The following is a 23,593-nucleotide window of genomic DNA, read 5'->3' on the forward strand; positions in this document are numbered from 1 at the left end:
TTTCCCTGATCCCAACTCTCACTATTAATCTTAAAACCACTGTGCTGTAACTAGAATATCTGTTATATAGGAGCGACCGAACAATGTAAAGAATGATAAAAGAAAATATTGCAACAACTCAACAACCAATATAAGTAAAACTACAGTATACAACTACGATCGAACCAAAAAAATTTTTTTTCAGTTTTCATTATGTTGCAGTAACATAAATAATGTCTCCCAAACAAAATTTGTTATGTTTCTTAGGATGAACAGGAACTAAAACCAAATGATCTTCACAAGTATTTTATAATATATACAGTATTCAATTAAGAGAACTGAGGAAATGGTAATCAGATGTGGTAATATCCATGCTACCTCCATCTCCCAGCTAATATATCTCACTATTTGCTAAATCTTTTTGACAAACCTTTTTAATACATTCAATAATAACTTCAATCCATTTGGTTGATGACAATAAAAAACGAAAGTCTAAACATGTACAGAAAGTTCATGATGAACCAATTCGCCAAACCACCATATAGTATGCATCTCCTTCTTTAGCGTCGTGTTGTTTTGTAACCGTTTGTGGAGTTTTCCCAGACATTTGGACCCGATATTTGTATATCCTTGTCGTACTTATTCACTTTTCATCCTCCCATCATTATTCGTTGCAATAGTATATCATTTTTACTTCAAAAACTTACACGTCATTGGAAACTCAAAAAGGAACCTATGATTCAAGCTTCTTTTGATATCTGGCCTTAGAGAAATGCTTCAATACTGTTTTAAGGTCGATTTGTACGTCATTTATTTCTACATTTTAAGAATTTGATCTACCCTTTCAATGACTAACCCAATGATCAAAATATCCTGATGGAAACCGAATTCTGACGCTAGCGTTCACTTAAGCAATTATCGCCATAAGAACCAGGCAATTTTCAATGAGCGCTCATTGTATTTTTCCCTTTACGAAATTTATAGAACAAAATTTGATGAAAAGGATTTGGAATATCCAGTTTCAAAACTTAATAACTTTAGCTGTATGGCTCCACTGGTTAAATATTACTAAATATTTAAATTAAAAAAATTAAAGAAAATTTTTAATTACCTCAATCTTATGTTAATAATCTCCTCAGTTCGTTCGATGCTTGGCAGCTGGTGATTCAGGACATTTTTTGATTCATATGAATAGTAGTGCATCCGTATTTCATTCAATAAGTCAATAGTAGATTTCAAAAAACAATAAATAATCATAAAAAAATTGTATAACTAAAATCAATTGATTATTGATAATTGAAAGATAAGTTTTATATGTTTGAAATTTCGAATATAAAGGATGAATGCCCAGTGATATTCTCCTAATATGGAAAAAACTTTTTATCACAATGTTTACCAATTTTCACATTAAATATATCAATTTATTTAATAAATATGTGTAACGTGTCCCAGTTAGATTATAATTAATTAGTCATTTACAAACTCTGTCAATTAATAGTTTATAGTAGGTGTTAAATAGAGTCGTGACACAAATTCATTAGCGAGAGTGCAGCAGTGTTAGATTACAACATTAAATTCGAATTCTTAAACCATTTTCAAGTATTATTTAATAGTTTCGTTATGTTGCAGTAGAAATTAATAGGAACAATAATGATGGTTATGTTATACCCTTTGTTAGTTGAACTAATTTTCAGTAGTCATAGAAAACGCGCGCAACAATAGCGCTTTCGATGTGTACAATGGGACTTTTACTAGCATGTGATTAATGTCAAACGAAGAATTATGAAATAAAATTCGTAGTTCTTACTTCAGCATACTATCAAACCGTATAAAAGTTTCATATTATCAGTTAGGTTTCTAATATTCATTATTTAATGATAATATATTAATTGGGTTATTCAATACGCTATCTGCCAGAGAGTTAAATCTGCATAAGAAGAAAACAAAAATTTCATTTGAAGTTGTCAGTTCATTATCTTTTACAATCACTTTAAAACTGAAAAAAAATCAAAAAAGATACTAAATTTATGGAAAGAATGGTTTAAATATTGGTTGGCACACACACTTGGCTAGTATTCCCGGCTAAAAGAACAGGAACCAATTTACCGACCGTTCTAGACCGATCTCATGCCGTTCACACAAGTTTCCATAATTGAAAATACAAAAATAATCGAATAGTTAAATAAAATACCAAGCAATCTCTTCCCTCTGGAATCTAGAAGCACATTAGCATCTGCTTAACTTTTCCATATGTTTTAATATAAAAGACAATCTTCCTTCCTTCAAACAACTTTGTTTAACAATATCAACGACTTGATGATATAATTCTGCACTATTTCTTCGTAACAACAGAGAAAATGAATTATTTTATGTACATCTTTATTTATTTTATAAAAAGTCACTTTAGAAAAAAAGAAACTTTGCTATAGTAATAGTTAATCATTGATCAATATTCACTCAGGAATTATTTCCAAACACGACTGTTGAAAAGAACGACATTTTCTACCAATTTATAATATTTTCAGATTTTTCAAAATAGTAAAAATTCAATTTTTTATTATACTTACTTATACGATAGAAGAACGTAACCCTCGTAACCCCCTTGTTGGTAAAAAGGAGATTTTAAATATTTATAAAAAAATGTCGCGGTTTAGATGCCGAGTCACTAAAACAACTACATCTCTCAAAATAATTTAGATTTTGGACAATCCTCTTAAGGACATATGGTTAAAGGGTATAGCTTTGAAAATATGAAAATAAAAACAGTTTTTTTATTTCTAGTCTAAAATACCGCTTTACACTTTCTACAAGTCTGCGGAAAGAAAAGCAATATGGCACTAAAATACCTAGCGGTAGATTTTGTGGTTCTGTTTAACCTACTCTAACTAGTACAACCATATTGTTTTTAAGTATTATATATGAGATAATAACTATGTTATCATCTTGAATAGAAATTTAAATAAAATCTAACATACTTCACATCTTATAAAATAATAATCAGGAATTATAGAAAACAAAAACAATTAAACAAAACAATCAAAACAATTTAAAATCGAACGTCTGTCGCGTATTTTTAGCCGGGTAACGATATTTTTATATCACGGCATCAGAGAGATGGTGCTATCGAAAAAAATCATTAAACAGTCAAGTTTACGTCGATACCTTTTATCAGCGTTACTGTCTGACCTTAAAAACATATAAAAACACCGCCTCAGTATCACTTTAATTACTGATAATCAACAGACTGACATCAAGGTTACAAAAATAGCTCGAGTATCTGACGCTGGCTCACTCGTATAGATACTGATATCGTAACGCCAGATAAAAATATTGTCTCCCACGAATCTAGATATTTTGAGAAACATTGCACGACTGCCAAAAATATTTCCTCCTGTTTATCTGCTGCCTTTTGTGTGGTTTTACCTGAGTGGAAATTATCGTCGGCACCATCGGTGAATGTTAATTGATAAATCAAATTAATCTAATAAGGAACTAGTTTTTAAATTAAGTGACCTATTATTGGCTGTTTATATTCAATCGTTGACGTGATGTGATCTGTATTAATAATTTTTTTATTAGAAGAAAAATTATCGAATTATTATCAAAACCCCTCGAAAACAAATGCTTGCCGAAACATTTGAAAGTGTTTAATAATTATATCGAAGTAGGTCAACGAAAAGAGAAAATATTGCATGTAATTCTTACCATCTTAAGCTAGTTATTATATTTTTAATTGGTATCAGAAATGCTCTCTACCTAATAGTGTTATTCCTCTATCGGATTTAGAAGGATTTATTGTTATTAATGTTCATAACAATAAAAAAAATTTATAAATACTTTTTAAAACAATTTACTCAATGGTTAAATATTTTTGACTGAATCAGTATTTAATAGTATTCTCCCAATATCCTCTTATATAATATTATATTATATATATAATAAAAAAAAAATTTACTTACAATGATTTAATAGGTCCATTTTAAAGAATATACAACAGATGGTATAAAGTGGTGTTGGGAACTATCGACTGAAATTGACTATCGACTATTTAGTAATAGACTACTTTTTACCACTGACTGCTTCAGTCGTATTTTTAGTTACTATTTTTGGTTCTACTTGTTTCATCCGACTGATTTTTAACGTTCTGGCTCTGTCGTTCTAGCCGTGACCTTGACAAAAATGTACCCAATTTATGCTTACATAGATTTATATGTAATATATGTAGTTTTATGTTTTTTTGTTAGTTTGCTTGTAAATAACAATATATTATATATTAATATTACAGCATATTGTTACAATCTTTTTCAAGATTGTTAATGTAGTAGGATAAAAATATTATTGGGATTGATAAATAGTAAAATACTTTTGATTGTTTTTATGACAATTATAGGTAATATTTGGATTACTCCATTTTTATTATATATATATATATATATATATATATATATATATAAATATATATATATATATATATATATATATATTATAAAGTACTTATGGTTATTGTACATTTATAGTTTTTAGGTTTTGTTTAAATTCTATTGTTTATATTTATTATATTCTATTATTTAAAAATATCAATTAACACTTTAAAGTACAATAAAACATTTGTAGGGTATTCGATTCCATAGAGAAATTCCATGCCTTTTTACAGGTCCACAGAACATTCAAATATAAAAGTAATTCTACTTCGTTGAAGATTAAATTATAAATTGCATGTTATGTATTATTATTATAGTATTCAGTAATTGTTTTTTTCCTTTTCTTTTTTAAAGTTAATACGTGAAGGAATGTGTAAATCTCCGTTTCGCTTATACTACTGTTGAAAAATATAACCACATATGAAATTAACTGCCCCAAGCAATTATCTTGGATATAAAAGATTCATACATATTCGTCTGACATCACGAATTGATATAAACAGTCGAACTGAGCAGTTGAGCATTTGACTGAAAATAGTAATTACTCTTTTCAGTTGCTAGTTATTTGACTATCGACTGTTTCGACTGTTTTGCGACTATCGACTGTTTCCACTATCGAATCGGGTACATTTTTAACCAACTTCGTTGAAGACAGGCATCACCTTTCAGTGTATCTTATTTCGTCGTGAAGTGCGAGCTAAACATTTTTCCTTGCCTTAAATATGTCAGAATTTGTACCAAGTAACTTATTTATGGGAACTTTTACTATCTTATTTCAATTTGAAGAAAAGGGCATCTAGAGGTTTTCGAATGCTGTATAAAACTTATGGCAACAATATTTCATCGATTGTGATTCATCAACATGTGAATTAGAGCTTTGGACATTTTAAATGATTAATTTTAGTGGCTTTGGTACCAAAAATAGAGAGCACTCAAGATTCCCTAAAGAAGACGAGGATACGAACAAATTACTCGATTAAATCATCACTGGGGATCACTACCGACTACAGTTGGTGCTTTTGAACCGCACACTGCGCGAAAAACGACCGAAATACGAGCAAATATATATAAAATGTTATTTCTTCAGCATGAAAACGCTCAACCACATGTTGTAAAGTCGATGGAAACATTAAAATAGAAAGTACTACCTCACTCACGGTGTTCTTCAGACCTTATTCCTTCTGATTGCTGCTTATTCACTTCACTTCTTATAAAAGACACCAAAAAATTGGGTCGTCTCGTACATATACTTAAAACATACATCGTTGTTTATAGATAAAATCCGTAGATTAGCTGAAAGCTGCAGAAAAGTAACGACTATCGAAGGACAATATTTTGAATAAAATACACCGTATCGATTCTTCACAATAAGGCTTCAAATAAAAAAATCTTCCCAACCGACACGTATTTGCTGCCGCAGGATTTCAAACATTCCTCACTAAGTCTCGTCACATGTTGTGTCGCTACGTCTTCCACCCGATATGTCGATTTCGTTCGCTTTTCATTTGATAGGCATGTCTAAACTATTATAATCTGCATTTCTGAAGTTGTTGCTCAGACCTCATATCAGATAACAAACTCTAATAGTGTCCAAGTTTTTGAGCCATACAAAAGGATTGGCAAGATAAGCGTTCGAAAGATATGGATTTTTATCGTGTTTATAATATTTTCTTTCTTCCACACACACCGTCTTAGAGAAACAAAAGCTCTTCTAGCTTAGCTCATTCGGCTTATTACTTCAGCGGTATATACCACATTATTCTCCTTTATTACTGATTCTAAATTATTAAAATTCCTTTTATTAGCTAAAGGGCATGAAGACAGTCTTTGTAATAAATTCTCCACACAACGTGGAGTAAGACTTGAGCAAGGCAATTAACTATTAGAATCCATCCAACTGGTAAAGCTTAAGGCGTTTTTCCCACCTTTAGTACAATCGACAGGAATTTCAAGTGATGGGATTTCATTCATTTTGGGCTTCCAAATCCACATACTCGATCAAAATTATGCACTCAATGACGTTTAGCATCAATTTTCTCTGAACTAACCAGAAATAGTATAACTTTCCGTTATTAGTATTTAAATGGACATCGAATCGTTCGAAAATAGTATGTATAGTCTATTCAAAGTTTTTTTGTACTTACGTCATCTAAATTTGTAATGTCAAAACGTCGCATTGTTGCCACATCAACTCCGGGTTTTAGTTCAGTTTGGCTTTGACATATAACAAAATTCTAATCTAATAAAATAATTGAACAAAAATTGTATCAAATATAATTTAATATAACATTATATAATATCTAAAAACTACAATTAATTATACAACCCCAATAGTTTATAGGTTAGAGTTAAAACCTTTTATTACTATTGTCTTCAAGAATTTTACATACGTTTGACAACCGGACAAGTTTGACATGCCGGTTCCGTTAGATGTTCGAGTTTATCAGACAGCATTGTGTCTCTTTTTAACTAGAATAAAATGAGAAGGAAAATATTGTCTGAACGCGAAACGAATTTACAAATTGGGGCAGGCAATACATTAAACATCTTGATCATGTATGTACAAAAAAAACTTTGAATAGACCATATGTTTCTAAAACTTTAGTAAATTCCTTAAAATTAATTCGCTGTATTTTAGTAATCAACTTACATGAAACCAAATATATTTTACTTAAATGTTACCATCATCACTCCTATTATTTATTTTTTACTAGCCCTACTGCAAGATTTTACGCAATCTTATAAACAATAGCGTAACAATAGCGTATAATCAAAAAATCATCGATGGCCATGAAGCAAAAAAAAATAAGCTAACTTTTATTTTATTGAAATCTGAAGGAAGATCGATTAGCCTAATGTTAACACACACACAACATATTCAAACAGATACACTCAATCTAATATAATCTCCCTAATCCATTTCGTTATCTATGTATATATCCATAAGTATAATGAAATCCGTTGTTTTTATTAGAAATTATTACTTTTTTGTTATTAGAATTTAATTTCTATCAAAGTACCTTGTAGAATTATTATAATATTGTAGTGCATATTAAATTATATTAAATAAACCATATTTAATATTAGTTTTTTATCAACCACAAGCAACAGTACCGTACCAACAGTATTAGTGCAAACAACTATTAATTAATCTAACTTATATTTCTATATATAGAATTCTTATTTTCCATATCGTAATGGTGAGCTATTCTGAAGAAACCTCCTGTCACCCAAAAAACACTATTATATTCATAGTGATGCTGCTCCGTCATATCCCAATTGTTACTTTTGGATGACCTGGAGGGCCAAACTATTCATAGCCATAAAGCTTGATGCACATATGATAAGATCAACAAATTTTAGTATATTATTATTAGTAGGTTATCCTATAATTTATACATATTACTGTTCGCAAGCGTTGGGAACTATTGACTGAAAACGACTATCGACTATTTAGTAATTGACTACCTTTTACTATCGACTGTTCTTGACCGCGATCTTGACAAAAATGTATCCATATATATATATATATATCCATATATATATATATATATATATATATATATATATATATATATATATATATATATATATATATATATATATATATATATATATATATATATATATATATAGAGTAAAATGATTAAAATTTTGAATGATAAATTATAGAATATAAATGTTACAATAATTTCGACTGTTTTTATGGTAATAATAGGTAATATATTTTTAGTTGACATTTTGATTTGACTCTCGCTTGAACACTCTCGATTTTTGTTAAAAAATATTTCCGTTCAATACTAAAGCATATATTTTATTTAAAAAAAACTCTTTTAATTATACCATGGATTTTTTTTCTATGATCTTAATTTTCATATACTATTTATGGTTATATTTTTGAGAAATAGAATCACATATTAAAATACGATAAAATATTTGTAGGGTATTACTCCATTCCATAGAAAAATTCCATTCCTTTTTACAGATCCACAGAACATTCAAATATAAAAGTAATTCCTTAAAATTAAATTATTAATTGTATGTTAATAATATTCAGTGATTTTTTTTCTTTTTTAAAGTTAGTACGTAAAGGAATATGTACATCTCCGTCTGGATTATACAATCGCTGGAAAACATAAACACTTGTATAATTAACCGCTCCAAGCAATTATCTCCGTCCTTTCCTCTCTCACAATCTATACAGGAAAGGATTCATACATCTTCGTCTGACACCACGAATTGAAAGAAACAGTCAAACCGTCCATTTTACTGAAAATAGTAATTACTATTTTCAGTCGCTAGTTTTTTGACTATCGACTGTTTCGACTGTTTTGCGACTATCGACTGTTTCACACAACGAACATTCTCACAACTGGACTCCATGTATTTTATAGGTTTTTTTTCTTTTTAATATGCTTTTTCCAATGAAATGAACGAGATCAATTCATTCGAAGGTACTTGGCATTGTTGCTATATGAGATGACAGTGTAATTTTTTGTTACCGTGGTGTATGCACTTTTTTATTTTAACTTTTATTCAAGATTCAAGATTTGATTCAGTTATTTATATTGTTACTCGCCTCTTGTAATGTAGTTACTTATTTAGTGTTATCTAAAATAGCAAATATTATAAGTATCATCAAAAAATGTAGCCATGGTGGTATGTTCCATTTGTGGAAGATAGCATGTGTAAGTAAGTAAAGGATGGTATACTAGCTTTACCTCCTTTTATTGTAGAATAAAAGGAACACATGAATATATAATAGGAATATAATATAAGGCTCCATCTCGTTTTACTCTAAACATACCGGCTGATATATATCGTCTGGTTTAACCTTTTCAAATGCCGTTATTAAGTTAAGATCGCGGCTAGGACGACGGAACTAGAATGTTAAAAATTAGTCGAATGAAACTAATAGAACCAAAAATAGTAACTAAATCTACACGACTGAAACAGTCGATACCAGTCGAACCCAGTCAGCAGGACACAGCCTCAAAATGATCAAATGATTTGATCTAGTAGTACAGTGAATCGTATTTGACAAAAAAAACAGCAATGTTAATACGTAAAAAACATTAGTATAGAAATAAAGTGAGGACCAATACAACAAATAAACCAATTGTAAGTTGGTAACAACACCTAGCACGCCAGTAACCAGGCTGGGTAAGACCGGATGTCTTCTGGGAAGATATCTGAGTTAGTCACTCGTTAGTCGATAGCTAAAGCTAAACCCTAGTTGGTAAGAATTTAGATTTAAAATTTACAAATGTTTGCGGTTGAATACAGAAACCTTCTTTACACTTCAAACTTGACACTTAAAACAAAAGCAAATTGTTCTTCGGTTTGATTTAAAGTATCCACTTTTTATTTGTCAAGTAAACAATATATTTTCTAAATCCACTATAAAGCTATCAGTACCTTAATATAGGAATGCCGAAAAAATATCGATATTTTAGCCGATAATATCCAAATCGATATATTGATATTTTTTAAAATATCAATATACCGTAATATCGATAGTTTCCTCGGCGATCGACCCCCTTACCTTAACATTACAAATATTCAAAATTTCGGAAGATAATAAAATATATATGTTATTAAATTTGTATTGCACAAATATTTATGTTTTACCATTACATTAGTTCGATAATGTCAACTTAATAACAACAAAATATTTCTGTGGTTTTTTGTTTTCAAATATGATATAAACACACAGATCATTCGATTTTGTAGTCACAATTAATAAACATAAGTTATTATAAATGAATGAAACTTTATATCACTCGATGGTATCAACAATACCAGCCGATAATCGAATTTAGACCCTCAAATTTACATATATTTTTTCAGGTAACAGGTCTAAAAATAGGTTTCTTTGTATTACGAATGTATCGCCAAATTCAATAAAGAAAATTTGCCTGAATTATTAAATATTTAACGACCTTGGGACATTTCGAATTTTATCCTATCCCTATTTATTCGTCAATAAAGTCAAAGTGATAACTCCGATATCACTATTTGGAAATAGAGTTTGAACATTCTTAAAAACACGACAAAGGATCCAATTTTTTGAGTTAACATTTTATGGTTTGCAACATTTTTTTTGGTGTATATTATGTTCATTTTTGTATACTTATATTATGCAAAAATACTTTCAATGAAAGCTTTTAAAAATCACGCTCCTACAGAGAGGACAGAAAATATCTACATGGTTATTGTCCCTTCTGGACAGTTTGTAGCTTTAATAAAATTATTTGTGAGTATCGTTATATCCTCCTCCGCCAGATTTCCTTGGATGGTCTTCTGAATGACACTAGCGCTGTATAACACATGTATACAGCAACAAAGAAGGTTATTCCAAGTAATAAAATTTCACCATTCATTAACGTTTTGCACCAAGTATTATTAAACTAATCGTTGTTCGTTAAGCCAATAACTTAAAAAAAAAAAACGCAAAACTTTATAGGGAAATAACCACATTATTCATATTCTTGATTATTACCCCTTATTGTTATATCAACTCATTAAAAATAAATATTCAAGACCAAATAAGAATTAAAGTCCAAGGTTAGCCATAAGAGAATATTTGTAGAAGAAAAAATAAAGAAGAAGGAAATGAATACCCAAGAAAATATTGAATGAGAATTCATAATTTCTACCCAGCGTGTAGCCGTGCGTGCTAACTGCGAGTTTATTTCGTCGATAATAACGTACTAGGATTGAATGTTGCTGGGACTAAAGGTCCTTTAAAAAAGTTCAATGTTCTTAATGTTTTTAATGTAAAAAAGTTTAATGTGTTTAATCCTTATATCATCTTCTATGTAAAATAAGCGTCCTTTCAATCGCGCAAAATTTGAAAAATGTGGATAACCTTTTCCCTCATCATTATTAATATATTACTATAAATTTTCAATATATTGACCGGCGTTTATTCTTTATAAAATTAGTGATGATAATTACACGCAGATACAGATGCTTTAGCTTAATATCAGCTGTGTTCAACAAACTGTTACTAAATAACAACAACAGCATCTATAAATTAATTAAGGTCAAATAATTATCTTAAATATTAAATCTTCAAATGTTTCACAGAACAAATGTTTTTAATATTGTAACTAAATAAATAACTTAAATCAAGACAACTGTATTTATCTGTATCTAATGCATTAAAATGAATAAACTAAATAGGTTAGATAAAACCGTGACAAATCTACTTAAATAATTCAGTGAAACTTGCCCGGTTATATCAGTTTTTGTTACAAAACATTTGGACATACGTAATTCTAATGTCTGGTCTCAGGAAAAGTAAATTACTAAGCAAAAAATAACTCATATCTATTTTTTACTGAAATCTTCTAGTAATTAGCTATATATAGTAGTTTCTATATTTATTCTGTTCCATAAAATGATATAATTAACGAATATAAGAAGCAGCCCATAGAAATGGCTTTATAATTGACTGATAAACAAATCTTTTTCGTTTTGGATAAAATAGATGATGTTTCACAATGTTTCCAAGTTAATTTACCATCGAGATGTATACAGGTGTATTTTCCTGTTTCTTTAATACGCAATGACAAAAGTTGATTACATACTCTTTAATAATTTTATTAAATTTAAGTAATTAAATATCCAGTGAACAACTTCAAATCATGACTCAACTTTGTTTACTGACATTTACTTAAATATATCTGTATTATATATTAATCTTATATTTGTCAGATAATAGTAATCAGATTCCTATACATTTCTCCATTTATTACTAAGAGAAAGTATTTACTTCTCTCCCAAAATCCTACTTGATACTTGCTGTTGGTATCACGGAACTTCGTGATTGCCCTCTATGAAGAAATCGTTCGTTGTCTAGGAAATAAAGTCGATTTCTTTTGTTCCATACAACCCATCTTGTTCAATCTTTTTTTGGCCATTCATGGTGTAGCCGTCCTCCAGAATTTACTGCACGACATTAAATTTTTCTTGCAATAGTGGGGTGGTGAGGCTAAGTACTTATCGGACCTTCCTCGTATATAACATTTATTTTTAAAAATCTACAGAAATCTAAAAATATTTATGGAAAAAAAATTGAATATATTTTTTACAATACTCTAAAAAACAATCTAAATATTTTAAAATATTTTATTAATAATTTCTCCCATTACATCTATTGTATAATAATAGGACATAGGATTTTATATCAATACTTGATGCGTAATTACATTAATTTCAGCCATTATTTTGTCAGCTTTTCGGTACTGATTTTTATCTAAATTATGAGTTTCCGTAATTGCAATAGGCAAAACATGCGAAAATGTATTAACAATCACGACATATAATAAACATAGGCGTACAATTGTCGTGTTTTCCTATGTGCTCTGTAAATAATCCTCAAATATTTGCTTCCAAATTATTTCAAATATAGAAGATAAGAACGAAATCGTATTGTTCTTATGTATGTAGAATGTATCCCAAATAGTAGAGGTGGTTAGATAACAGAAAAACGTATACACAACATAGTCTTATCAACCTTAAAAAATTAAACATCATCGCTTTCTTGTTATTGTGCGAACAAATATATACCGTATTATTTATTACATCAATAAGGATTTTACAGCGGAATACATAATACATATACAGAATATATAGATCCACTAACTACTAGTGATCGAAATTCGACCTCAATTTATAAAGTTAATTATGTTTCTCTCACAACAGAATAAACAATAACTTAAAAATTTCATGTCAATATCACAAAAACTTGATAATTTTGATTGTATTTTCAATATCATATCAGAAATATGTTTGATAATTAATATTAATTATAGTAGTATATGTCTTTATATTAAAATACAAGCAAATTATCTCAAAAACTCACACTCACTAACCTTTTTTAAATGACATTTAATTAAATATAATTTCCGTTAAGTTTTAATAATCTACAAAGTATTATTAAAGTATCATGAGTAAAATTATTTTCAGAACTGCAACAACTTCAGAGATTTTTATTTACTTTTATGTTATAATCATAAACATGGAATACTAAAAGATGTAGTACATAATTGTATATTAAACAATAACAAATACAATTAGGCACTGCACTCTTTTCAATATAGAAATTATATTAGAGTAATATATTTATAGTCATTAAATGAACTATTCAAAAGCTCCATAAAGTAGATAACTGAAAAAAAAAATGTTAAAAGGTTCAAAGAATAAATTATTATATTATTGCATATTTGCATAATATCTTCAATTTGTCATATGTGCTAGATTTAGGCAAATTATTTAATTAGATTCAGTTTATCTACTTATTTTCATTGGTTCATTAGGGTATTAATATATATTTTATTTTTATACATATTTTTCACTTAAAATATATATTGAGAAACAATAAATTTAATGAATATCCAGGCCTATTTGATAAAAGAATAATATGTTTTACCTATATTTCTAACTAAAATTGGATCGTTCGTTACTTATTTATTTCACTACCCAATCTTTAAAAGAGTTTATTTATTTTAATCTATCATTTTACCTAATATTCTCGAATCTCACCATTACAGATACCTCATCTTTAATTTGTCTTCTATGGCTTACCTTAATCTACTGCTTATTATTTTGTCTTGTTCCTTTAGAACTGAAAGCTCACCCTCCCACAAATAGAAAATTAAAACATGAAACCAGAAATCGATTAGAACTTAATGCTTTTCGAGGAGGACCTGAGCAACATTAGTCATTAATTTTTAGATGGTATAAAAAATTTGGACAAGATTGCAACTCAGTCGTAAACAGAAGAGATGCTGATCCTTGGTGATGATGTTATAGTGAAGCAAATGGTGATAGAGGATTAAAATTAAATTTTCATAACTTTCTTAAATGTTACCATTCCTCTAGCAAGACTAATCTGAACGTTTAAGAAGGTGGAAAATCCTACAATGAAAACACAGTGTTATATTAATGAAGACAGTTATATAAAACAGAGGACAGCTAAATGGTTGTTGAAAATTGTTCGCCTATGATGTTCAACAAAATGTTAATGGTTACACTGGTAACAGTATTTAGATTTTAGAGAAAACCTTAATCAGTGTCATCACCTTTTTTCATACATTTTTCTAACAGAACTATAATATCATCAAAAGGACGCTTACTTGTCAAAAAACTGAACTAAGTTATGTTCACCAACCTTCTAAACCAAGAGTTAGATCGTTTACATATTCCGAAACTAATTAGGGAAGTTTCTTTGAACTTCTATCACAACATATTTCGCATATTATTGTCATATTTAATCACTCGTAAACATTGACAAATGAAAACTTGGCCCATTAAATTTTTCACAGTTAAATGACTTAAAACATTCATATCTAGTTTTATATAAATGTTCTATTGTATAATTGATATTTAGTTCCATAGCCATGTACTATTTTAAAGAATTTCATCGACCTTTTCAATTATTGACCAGCCAGGTTCATCTTTATCAAAAACAAAAAAGGAAAACAAGCAAACCAATATTGATGCTTTTATTCATTTAAACACTCCTCATTATAAACGCCACAGCATTTCAAACTAGTGCACGTTACATTTTTTCAGAGGGAAAAAGCATAAAATATTTTTAACAAAAAAATTTAACAGACTTCAAAAAGTAAATAAGGAACTCACTAAAAATTTTAAAATAATCAAACCTAGATTTTAACACAATAAAAACCCTTTAAAAAAAATATGTACATAATAATCGTTGTAATAACTAACTAAAAAGTAATAAACCTTATTTAATCTATCTAATACACTTATTTTATATTATACTATATATATATACTACTAAATCTATCTAATAGATCTATTTATCTATTTACAATATTATTGTAACTATTACGAACTGACTACTTTTCAATCGCTGCCGAACCCAAAATATTATATTAATTTAGATTTGTTTTGTTAGTAATTGAATTTTTTGTATATGTCACAAAATTATATTATAAAAATATATACAGCTTAATATAGAAAGAACCTCTTCCTTTTTTGAAGTCGGTTAAAAATATGACGAAAATTAAATTATTTTTTCTCTAACTTTATATTATTGTAAACATTTCCATTTTTCATTTCAATCACTGTAACCATTCAAATATAAGTATAACTGACAAACAAATAATTATTTTCCACTTAATTTCATATTATTATCATGAAAATATATCTTTAGAACTAAAATCAAATAAACTTAAAATATAATTGTTCTATAATGCAAATAACGAATACAAATTAAGTTATTTTACTACTGTTTAGACATTATCTGCCATTATTCAGGTTCAAACAGTCGACTAATGAGAATGCAACTATCGCTATAAAGGCTTTATCAAGTAAGACAATTAAAATATTTATAGTATTTCACTCAGCACTACATTCAGTTCTTTTCCTAATCTTATTACAATCACAGCTTATAAGAAAGGGGCTTCAATAACAAAGTCGAAAACCTCAGATACAAACTGTTTATTCAGGTTATCAAATTCGTGATTTGGTCGGAATATAGACGTATTTTAGTGACTAACTGGACGTCGACAGTAAAATTGTGTAAAACTAGTAAGTAGAAATCTATTTAATGTAAGATATAGTTTATTTAGAGTAGATTTATTGTAATTTCAAATTTCAATATTTTTACTCATACTATATAGTTTTCTTTTAATAAGAAGTATTTCACAACGAATTATTAAGAATGTTTCGGTTTAACAACCAAAAACAAATGAAAGAAGTTAATATTATTTAAAAAACCGATTATATTACATAGTGGAGAAAGTAGATAATGGAATTATAAAACTGAGTGGCTGTGGAAACAAAAATTACTTTTATTTGTGTCATTAAGTTCTTTCGACATCAAAACCGTACGTAAGACATAGATTTAGTGACCTGGAAAATATCTAAGGCTAATTGTGGAAAAATTATTTAAAAAAAACAACTTATTGATCAACAATTTATTATGTACATAATAAGGTATAATTTAAATACGGAGTTAAATTAACATTATATAATTATTTAGTTCCAGGTTTTAAATTTTGATGGCCATCTACTGAATAAATGTTCTTTTGTTTGGATTTTTTTTCATTTTAAATTTTCTGGCCAATTACGCGCTCTTGTTGTAGGTGCGTTATAAATAAATAAATAATATCTTGTTGCTTAGAATAAAATTTTCAAATAAAAGAGACATACGTTACCGAAATGTTTACATTAACGGTCGCTATTTAAGCGATTTCAATAATACTTACTTTTGTAAAAAGAAATAATTTAATATATTTATAAAAAAAACTAAGCAAATATTTGTATTTCAACAGCGATAATTATTTGTCAGTTAGAACAAAAATAATCTGCAATTTTAGTTTCTCTTCATTGCTATGTAGAATTGCTATATATAGTTTATTCAAAGTTATTTTGTACATACGTCATCCCAAATTCATAACGTCAAAACGTCGCAATGTTGCCACATCAACTTTGGGTTTTGGTTTATTTTGTCCTTGGCCTTTGAAAATAATGAAACAAAAATGTTACCAAATATGATTTGTTTTAACGTTATAGTACATCTAAAAACTACAGTCAATTATATAACCACAATAGTTTATAGGTTAGTGTTATAACCTCTTATCACTACTGCTTTCAAGAATTTTGCATACATCTGACAACCGGACAACTTTGACAGGCTTAGTCGCGTGCGCGATCGAACTAATCAAACACGTATTTTATGTTCTACTATATACACACAATTTAGGCGTTACCTACCTCCTTTTAGTTATTTTTTTATTTAGTTATTACGATTAACGATTATTATGTACATATTTCATTTTAAAATGTTATTTTCTTGTGATAAAAATCTAAGTTTAATTTTTACTGAGTTCCTTATTTATTTTTTGAAGTCGGTTCAATTTTTTTGTTAAAAATACTTTAACTTTGACATTTTTTCCAGGCCAGTCTAAATCTTGTCACTCTATTTCTAAGTTCAATGGAAACGGCCTCACTATCCACATCTTCCTCCTTATTATCAGTAGATTGGTTATCTTCTGTTCATAAATTAATATCAGCTATAGTATTCTTATAAATTGATTAATCTTGAAAAACTTTTAAATACTTATAAGTTCATTGTTTGTTGTTGTTTTATTAGCGATATATCAGTACTTTATGTCTACTTAATATTTTCTGCCGGGTCTACATTCAGGTACTTTATCGCTTAATTTAATGAATCATTTATTATGATAAATAATAATAATTTAGTAGGATGAAACAAGAACTTTTCACAACCAGTGTCCATATTTTTTTAGTTTTCTTTCCGTTAGTTAGTTACTTGACAATGAAATCAGTGTCATAGACATCGTAAAAGGATGAGTCAAAAATAGAATTCAAATTATGAGTGCTTTGAATGCATCATCGCGCTATAAAGATCGAAAATTAAATCAGACTATTGCCCTTGATCTAAAAGGAATGACCTCCAATTTGCATTTATAGATTTCAGTATTTGCTTATATAATAGCAATTTATTATGTACTGATAATTGTGATTTTGTTCCAATTCGCTAATATATTTTTCTATAATTCAATTCCAGTTCTCATCTTTTCTTCTTTAGATGTTCCTTCCAGCGAAGGTTTGCATCAAGATTAATTCCAAGATATTTAGCACTGTTGCTATATAGAATGATAGTATTATTTAATGTTATTGGTGCTTGTACGGTTTGATTGTAGATGAAATGCACATGCATAGATATACTTCCGTTAATTTTTATTTTCTAAGCTTGTATCCAATTATTTATATTGTCACTTTCCTAATGTAATTTTCGTGTACCTTTTTTGCTGTTGTGTCCGACATTTTCTGTAGTTTATGAACAAGGCCTTCATGCCAACCCTTATCAAAGACTGATGAAGAGTATAATTTTTTGCTTTCGTAAGCTTCTTCAATAACATCTGTTATTATGTGGACCTGGTCAATTGGTGAATGCTTGAATAAACCCAAACTGGTGTGTTGGTATTAGGTTTTTTTTCTCTCTATGATCGGTTATATTGTTTTCAACAGGAGTTTTTCAAAAACTTTAGGTATTACTGGCAGCAGTGATAGAGGTCTATAGGCTTTTATTTCGTTTGATGGCTCTCCAGGTGTTGGGATCATTGTAATTTCCGCCATCTTCCAAATGCCTGGGATTGGTATTAATCTAAATGCTGTATTGATCAAGTTGGTGAGTTTTATAATTCCCTTTCTTATGTCCTGCAAATTATATTCAATATTAGTTTCCTTTGATTTGGTTTCCAGAAAGTTTCTGGAAAGTTTCTAGATATTCAACAAATGCTTCTGCTTTTTGGTGATTGTCACGTGCCCAATTCCCACATAGGTCTCTTATAAGTGCACTGTGTAGACATGGGCGCTTTAGATATTTCGTTAGGTCTTTCCAGACTGAATAACCGGCTTCCTTATCATCTGTTAAATTTCTCAGATAGTCATGTATGAATTTGTTTTTAATTTCCAGTATTTCCCTTCTCAGTCTTTAGGAGAACCACCAGATGAGTGGAGATATCCTGCATTTTCTAAAGAAGTTATTACAGACGATGCACCAGCCGAAAATGAAATTGATAAAATTCTCCTTATCGTATTGACTGTGAAGGTAATTCGGTCCCAAATAACGTAGTATTTTGTTCTTATGCTTAACAAACTGTAGCTGCATAAATTATATCGTTAAAATATTTTAACAAATTATAACAGTTCAATAGAAGATGAATGAAACATAATACCTCTCAAGATCATAATGGATAAACTACCGTTAAAAAGATTGGAAACAACAAAGTATTTTAAAAACACAATGAGAGAGATAAGATATTATATTGTAGTGTAATCCAATCTAAACCAAACCTTAGACTTTTATTCAACATTAAGTTAAAGTCAGTTAAATATATTTAGTAAAATTAAAAAAATTGAATACATTTTTAGTTAAATTTTAACCTCGTCAAAATTACCACCCTTATTTTTAATTGCGTTTACTACTTTTTAGTAACTAACGCTAACTTTAAGTATTCGGAATCCAGTACCTTCCACTCACTCTGTAGGTACTGCCACAACTGATCTCTGGTCGATGGATATCAATTATTCACTTTTCTATCAAGTTCATCCGAAACTAATAGGACAGGAAAAAGATCTGGCTATTGGGATGACCAATTCATTATATGCCAAATTTCTTGCTAGGAAAACCTGACATAACCTTGACGAATGTTTAGAATCATTTTCTTGTTTTAAATCATACCTTCGGTTAATTAAACTATCTCCAGGAGGAACAGTATTTTCAGTTAAACTTTTTTATTGAGTTTTCTATCAATTTTAATCATATGGCAAGACTTGTATTGTAGATTTATACTAATTCACCTAATAAATATTTTTCAGCTTTGTTCCGTTTAGTTATTATATGTTTTGGCTCACTCCAATGCGTTTCTCTCGGTCTATAATTCACGGAGAAAAACCGCGAAAATACATTAATATATATATATATATATATATATATATATATATATATATATATATATATATATATATATGTATATATATATATATATATATATATATATATATATATATATGTATATATATATATATATATATATATATATATATATATATATATATATATGTATATATATATATATATATATATATATATATATATATATATATATGTATATATATATATATATATATATATATATATATATATATATATATATATAGCCGAAGATAGAACCTATTTTATATTTAACCGATTTTTCACAACAAAGTTTCAAATAAAATAAAAGGAACATTTAAAAATAATCCATAGGCCTATATTTTCTAAATAAGTTGTTAAAGTAATTAAATAAATTACATCTACAAAAACTACATCTACATTACAAAAACATCCAAAATTTAATTGAGAAAAAGTTTGAATATGAATAGAAATCATTCAAGAATGACAAAAATCCATTCGATTCGAAAAACGTATGAATAATAATAAAAGATAACTTTATAATTTCCGGTCTAATGAACAAGCCACATATAAATTAATACTTAATTTAGTAATAACATTTTTATTAAAATGATTCAAATTATTGTGTAGTAAAAAAAATCATTTTACTTTTATTATCTGAATCTTGATAATTCGTCATGTTTAACCAGGCCGAACAAAGAGTAGATTAAACCGGCCAACGAGTGCATAATGACGGATAAGCAAATTGTTGTTTGTTATACCTATCAACAGATTGGGTTTACAAAAGAATACGGCCGGATATTTGCCAATTGAACAATTGACCGAACAATTACTTTTTGGAAGACATTAATTTTCTAATCTAGCTCCCAATTTTATTTCGTAATTCCAATGAGTTTTAGTTTGATTAAATAAAATGTATTAAATAATCGATAAATACCATAAATGGTAAAATGTTAATTCGTAATGGATTTTAAATGACTTTTTATAATCAGAAACTGGCTGTGCTAGGCTCTCTATAGCCAATACATAGCGATGGGAATCAATTTTAAAGCATTGACAATCCAATATAGCCAAACGTTAAGCAGATATGGTGTTAATTTTCACCGCTTTTTCAGTTAATATTAACCTTCAAATGAAAGCTGTTAAAATTTCATCATATTCTACTCATAACTTTTTGAGTTATTGTGTTAAGAGTGACACTACTTTTGTTAATTTTAAAATACCGGATCAAAAACTTGATCTTGAAAAGTATTTTAAGGACTCCGCTCTATCAGAAACAATAATAAAACATTGGTTTGCTGACTTCAAACCTAATCATAGAGACACCGATGATTCGGAATACAGTGGACGTCCAAATGAGGTGATAACACCAGAAAACATCAAGAAAATCCACAAAATCGCTCTGAAAGATCGAAAAGTGATGTTGTATGAGTTATCTAACATCGTAAAGAAATAAAAAAAAACGTGTTGGTTTTATATTGCATGAGTATTTTACTACGAGATAAGTATGTTCAAGGTGGGTGTCGCATTAACTCACTCTTAATCAAAAACAAAATGCTTGGTTATCTTTAAAGGTAATGAACCAGAATTCTGGCATTGATATGTAACAACGGATGAAACTTGGATCCATCACTTCACTCCGGAATCAAAACGATCGTCATCTGAGAGGGCAGCAACCGGTCAGCCTCGTTCAAAGCGCCCGAATATACAACCAGCGACTGGAAAAGTTATGGCCTCAGTATTTTGGGATACGCGTGGTATAATATTCATCGACCAGCTTGAGAACGAAAATACCATAAATAGTGAATATTATGACTTGAAAATAAATTTGACCCACAAAATGAAACTTTCTTTACAATTCTATAATGCGGCTTATTAAAAGAAAATCAAGTTGAGCCTGGGCAATAGAACTAGAATACTTGCGGAATTAATTGAACTGTTGAAACTATAGTTGCTATAGCTTTAGATTACATTCAGGGCAACAATTGTGGCTATAACTTCTCATGGTAACTTCTGCCTACTTTAACGTCTGTAAGAACCAGATTAGATCGGCTACAGGATTGTAATATAAGGCATATTACTGCTGTTGTATCACAACTAAAATAAAGTTTATGATGAAGATTTGATAAGTCTATTAAATTGTCACCTGAAGTAAATGGAGCCATATTGCCATATTGCTGCCAAATACGTTGGTTACCAAAAATCTAAAAATTCATGCCTTAGAGGAAAATTATAAAAAAAAACATGAAATAATGCCTGAGAGTAACAGTGATAGTAAAGAAGATGATGATTTTATTGTTTTTGCGAATAGGGACAATGATCAACAATAGATATCAAAAATATAGTTAGAGTTACGGCTTACTAAACGATAAGTGCAAAATCATTCTGCAACGCTATCCGAAAATATAAAATATATTCATACAACATAACACAAGTTTGTGATCATCAGGATCTGTACAAACATTGTTTTCTTTAGCAGGTTTTTAGTCATTCCCCAACAAGAAGCTATTTGTATGATAGTACATTTAAATATATAGTGTCCATGAAAAGAAATTCTTCTTTTACCGATTTATAAGCTGGGCTGAACATCCAACAAAAATCGCTCAACATTACTTTACAGTACGTGCGTTTTTCCATACTCTTAATAGAAAATAAACTTATATTAAATAAAACAATAGCCAAATCATTATTTAGAACCATTTATTCAAAATCTTCTGTAGAAAATCGTTTTTTAGGTCCAAAAATATTTGTATAATACAGCAACATTATCATAATGTTTATATAATTTAACAATAAATTAAATAACATCAATAAAAATCGGTATAAATATTCAGTTTATATATTTATACTGAGTGTACCAATCAGTCATTCAACAAGGAAAGTGTCCTCTTCGTGTTAGGGGGTTATAAAAATCAGCAAGGCTTAGACTTAACTGATGCTATATTAAAAAAATTAACTTATGGAAAACTGGAATCCATTTAGTTAAGATAATATTTTTCAAAATCCTTTATGAGACATTAAAACTTTTGGTCCATCCTATATTATGTAACACTGCATGTTATATATTATTATACATTATACATCACAGGTATTAAACCAAGTTAAGGCAAAAAGCCTAAATTAAATCAGCTTGAAATGTTTGATAAGGTGCTGCTAAAACGTTAACAATGGAACCATTACATCATGTGATTCAATACAATTGATTACGCAACTCATTGTGACAGACCTGCGATTTTTTTATTATTTTAATATGTATTAAGCTAGCAAAGTATGAAATGCTCTCTGATTTCTTATATACCAGATTATAATGGGCATGGACATTAAACCTACAATTCGCGAAATTGACTTAATATTATAGTACATCTAATGCATATATTATCGAATAATTTAAGCTACAGTAAATTATACAACCACAATAACTTATAGGTTAGAATCCGTTTATTATAGTTATTTTGAACTCTTTTCCACACCACTCATGAGTTAGAGTTCCAGGCTCGTTTTTTAATGTATTAGTATTCCCCAGGAGGCCTAATCCACGTAATTAACAATTGTATAGCTAGCAGTGTAGTAGTGTATTTCGCTTTCATTAGAGAGAATATTTACCTTTTTACGTTTGGTTCTTGTTTTCTTCGATGGTGTGTTTCCTTGTTAAGTCGTTTTGATATCACTGCATTTTTTTATTTCTTTTGCTATTATCTGTGTACACAATTCTTGATCAAATTAATCA

At 28.7% G+C, this 23,593-nt stretch overlaps 1 protein-coding gene across 2 annotated transcripts in view; it reads left to right on the forward strand.

Annotated features, from left to right (window-relative positions):
• The window catches only part of ZnT77C (Zinc transporter 77C), a 46,292-nt gene that overhangs the window by 9,999 nt on the left and 12,700 nt on the right, over window positions 1-23,593 (forward strand). The window contains exon 1 of one of the 2 annotated variants that reach the window (XM_076417530.1): window positions 15,826-15,968. The exons of the other annotated variant lie outside the window; for it this stretch is intronic. The gene's annotated coding sequence lies outside the window, so the exon portion shown is untranslated. Of the gene's footprint in view, window positions 1-15,825; window positions 15,969-23,593 lie in introns of those variants that run through there. 2 annotated transcript variants of the gene reach the window in all.

This window comes from Rhynchophorus ferrugineus, unplaced genomic scaffold (genome assembly GCF_030347505.1).
Source record: "Rhynchophorus ferrugineus isolate W39M unplaced genomic scaffold, kcgeb_rfMv2 rfM11, whole genome shotgun sequence".
Lineage (NCBI taxonomy): Eukaryota > Metazoa > Arthropoda > Insecta > Coleoptera > Curculionidae > Rhynchophorus > Rhynchophorus ferrugineus.